General features: G+C 41.4%; 1 pseudogene; it reads right to left on the bottom strand.

Moving 5' to 3' along the window:
- Positions 1–595: 595 nt before the first annotated feature.
- LOC132885700 (uncharacterized) lies at positions 596–2228 on the bottom strand (annotated as a pseudogene).
- Positions 2229–4427: the final 2199 nt, after the last annotated feature.

The raw sequence follows: 4427 nt of genomic DNA on the forward strand, positions 1-4427 counted from the left end.
TGTTCAGCTTGATATTGTCTATCAAAATCTCAATTTTTATTCAAAACTTTTGAAATCTGTAGCAATTAAACTCGGACATACACAACTTTTTTCAGACTTTTAATCATTATGTGAAAGTTTTTATTTTAAGAAAATAATAATTTTAGCATTAATTTACTTTAAACAATTATCAGAAACCACCCTTACTTCGTAAGTTCAATCATTTTGCATTAAAACTTGCTATACTTTGTGCCACTATAACTTGTAGTCAATTATGAAATCTACCATTGTATATTTTTTCTTTAATCATGTTGGGACAGCAGAAGAAGCTAAAAAGCTTCTGACATATCAGTTTCTAAGAGTTGTTCTGATTCAGACATTAGTAAATGGCGGCCTATAGCTGCTATATGGGAAACATCTTTTTTTTTTTTTTACTGTGGTGCCATCATGATGGTAGCATAAAGAACTCCTGCCATATAATTGTGTTTGTTTGGACTGCAGAAAAACAGTTGGTTCTATCTTCCTCTGCAGCTTTTCTGGGGATTTTATTCAGAGGCTCAATCACTTGATGTGTTTTGGTTTTCAGTTCGCATTAAGTCATCTTTGTTGTCATTTGTCAGCATTTTACAGAAATTTGGTATGAATCGTGACATATGTTGATAAGTCTATCTAGTTTGGATTCAATGGTTTTCAGTTTGGCATTTGTGGTGGCAATGGTGTACAGGAGAATGAGTATTTTTATATCCTGGATCATTGTTAGGTCTATTTTCTTTTCACATGTGTCTCCATAGTAACCATCTTCACTCACACAGCCATTCATTGGATTCCAGCAGAGTCTTGCACGTTCCAGACTTCTTACACTTGGAATTACTGCAGACAGGCTCCTTCCTGGAGTAATGCACAGAAAGCTGACTGCTAAAGTAACCCCATGTACAAGTAACTTTAAAAAATGGTGTTGGAACCTCTACAAAATCTTCCTTATAGGCAGCTTGTGTTACTTTGGCAAATTTATTAAAATATTTGTAAAAATCTTCAGTTTCACCACCCCATGCCTCATTCTGCACCTTGCATTGATTAAACTGCTTTGCATGTTCGCACGCCTTATCTTTAAAGCATGAATTGGCCATGTTTATAACAAAATTTTTATCTAGCTCCTCTGCTTTCAGAGTGTAGGTCACAGCCACAATAATAATTTCCATGGTGACTTCAATCAGATTAAATAGCATGTGGTTTTTATCTTGATCTTTGTTGTACACCAACACCACCCAATTGTACCTGCTGTACTTCTTGTCCAGAGCTGTTTTCACCTGATTAGCAATGTGCTGCTTGTTCTCAGGATTGAGTGCTTTGCCAATCTCCTCCACGTCATTCTTCATGTACTGCTCATAGTTATCCAGGCAGTACTCCACAACTTCCTTCTGAGCTTCATAGACATTCTTGAACATCTGGGCATGTTCAGCTTCTTTGCCTGATGAGTCAAAACCAATCAGTTTCCAGTAAACCTCTTTGAGTACCAGCCCCTTCCACAGCAGACTACTGAAATATAAGTTGTTTTTCCCAATCTCATGAATGTCACATTTAAACTTCCTCTTCAGCAGGTTATTGAGATTTTCACTGAGAGATGTGCTGTTGACGGTCAGGTAATGGTAAAGGTTGATCACACTGGCCTCAGCTTGTGTGTAATAGTAGTTGGTAAAGATCTCAGCCAAATATTTAAAGTTGTTTAACCAATGCATTTTAACAAACTCATTGAACTTTCTCCAGGCATTGAGGATGCAGACTTCATCTCAAGAGTAAATACTTGCATAGTTGAACCATTCCACATCTGTTGCCAGGTTGGAGATCTGGATGGAAAGAGAGTCCAGCTTCCTGTTCACCTCAGCAAACCCTTCCTTCATCTCATTCAGCACTGGGTCTTCCTCAGGGATGAACATCAAAGCCATGTAGATGACCAAGCCCAAAGGTTTGACGGCAGGTGCCAGGCTGACAAAGTTTTTAAGGCCCTTCAACACACTTGTCGTCTTTGTTTTCTCAATCTTTCCAATAACATCATTCAATAGAGACAGAGAATCTTTTACAGTATTTGCAGTTTTCTCTACTTTCTCTCTAGTCTCAGAAGGCAGGTCTCTCTTTTCTCTGTAGAGGGCTGAGAGGTTGGTGGAGTAATCTGACCCAGTAGAGTAAGTTGTACAGTAATGAAGGATCAATGAAACCAACAGCATTGAGGCAGACCACTGTGAGGACGCCATAACTGCAACACACATAACATGGATTTATTTGTTAACTGTACATTCTAGGGTAAGACACCCTTGCTTATGTGTGGAATTTGTCCTTATTTGAACTGGAGAACTACAGGTTTTAATAGTGTACAGGTTGCAAATCCAAATAGGACAAATTTGTGAATTTTGGCCATAAGAACAGACCAGTATTCTGAAACAAAGTTATGGTGCCATGCAGGCACAGTTGCATCATGTGGCCCAAATATTTCAGTGTCATTTGTTGCCTTACATGCCATTAAATGTAAAACAAATTTCTGTTTATGCAGTGAAGCTCAGTGACAGCTGTCAGCATCTTCTGAACATCAGTTGTGTGAGTGAGTACAAGCTACCAAACTGAGGTACTATTATATGAGTTGTTGAGTCAGAGTCTCCTAAGCTTTCTAATGCCCTGGATCAGCCTACAGCACAGATCTGGAGGGGGAAAAGCAAAGTTGACATCTTGACCACTGACTACTGAGGAATGCTTATCAAAGACACCCAGTGAAAGTGCACTAGGAAGATTGGAATTTTTCAGAGACACTGTGTATGAAAAAGCCATCAACATCTTTGGGAAGAAGATGAGGAAACTGACCAACTGGTTCGATGCTCACTCAGAGGTCATGATTCCTGCAACTGAAGAGAAACAGAAGGCCCTGACAACTTAAAAAGCATATCCAACACAGCAGGCCCTGCAAATCCTCAGAGATGCCCACAGCAAAGTACAATCCACTGTAAGACAATGCATCAGTGAGTATTGGCTGGATCTTTGCTCAATGATCCAGATAGCAGGTGACACTGGAAACATCAAGGAAATGTATGACAGAATCAAAGTGGCTTTAGGACCAACCCAAATGAAATCTGACCCTCTCAAGACCATCAACAGAGAGTTAATCAAGGATTGGGACAAACAAATGCAACACTGGGTGGAACATTACTATGAACTGTATGCCAGAGAGAACATAGAAGAAGCTCTCAGTTTTATTGAATGCCTGCTGACACTGGATGAACTTGCTAGGGAGCCAAGCCTCAAAGAAATCAGGAAAGCCATGAAGTCACTTGCCTCCAGAAAAGCCCCTGGGAATTATGGTATTTCAGTTGAAGTCCTGAAATGCTGCCAAGAGAGCATCAACACAGAGCTACTTGAAATCCTGCATCTATGTTGGAGGGAAGGTGAAGTGCCTCAAGATATGAGAGATGCCAACATTGTCATTCTCTATAAAACAAAAGGGACAGATGTGATTGCAATAACTACTGTGTTATCTCACTCCTGAGCATTGTCAGCAAACTCTTCACAAGAATTGTCCTGGATAGGTTGAAAGTGCTAGCTGAGAGAGTATACCCTGACTCTCAATGCAGATTCTGTGCAAAAAAGTCAACCACTGACATGGTGTTCGCCATCTGACAGCTACAAGAGAAGTGCAGGGAACAACAGAAACCACTTTACATAGCATTTATCAACCTTACAAAAGCCTTTAACTTGGTCAGCAGGCTGGCCTGTTCAAAATCCACCTGAAGATGAGATGCCCTCCAAAGCTGCTCAGCATAATCAAGTCATTTTACATGGACATGAAGGGAACAGTTGTCTTTGATGGCTCTACTTCTGACAGCTTCTCCATTTGCAGTGGTGTAAAGTAGGGTTGTGTCCTTGCAACTACCTTGTTTGGAAACTTCTTTGACATCCTCCTGAGGCATGCTTTTGGTTCTACCACCCATTATACCTCTGAACAAGATCCAATGGAAAGCTCTTTAACCTTTCCAGACTGAAGGCCAAAACCAAAGTGTGGCAGCGGGGGTGTGGCCAAGCGTCGGTCTGTGAATGGAGGGCAGAGTCAGGGAAGGTGAGTGGTCGTGTCACTACACCTGTTGTCAATTAATGTGTGCATGTGTCTCCTTCAGTGACCGCGCCCGATAAAAGAAGAGCAAGAAGGGGAGGTCGGCGCCGAGGGCTTATTGACAGCCTGTATGTGTGTGTGCGTGTGTGAGAAAGTGAGAGTTTTTGGGAGCCCTATGCTGAAAAGCTATAAAATAAAAACCACTCTTCAATGCAAACAGCCGCCTGCCATGCTTCTGTGCTCCACCCACACCTGAATCTCACTACAGTGGTGCTGAAACCCGGGACGAGTGCAGAAGGGAACAGCCCCATGGAGTCCTCACCATTCAAGGACCTCATCCATGCCCTCGCCACAGCCC

Source organism: Neoarius graeffei, chromosome 1 (assembly GCF_027579695.1).
Source record: "Neoarius graeffei isolate fNeoGra1 chromosome 1, fNeoGra1.pri, whole genome shotgun sequence".
Lineage (NCBI taxonomy): Eukaryota > Metazoa > Chordata > Actinopteri > Siluriformes > Ariidae > Neoarius > Neoarius graeffei.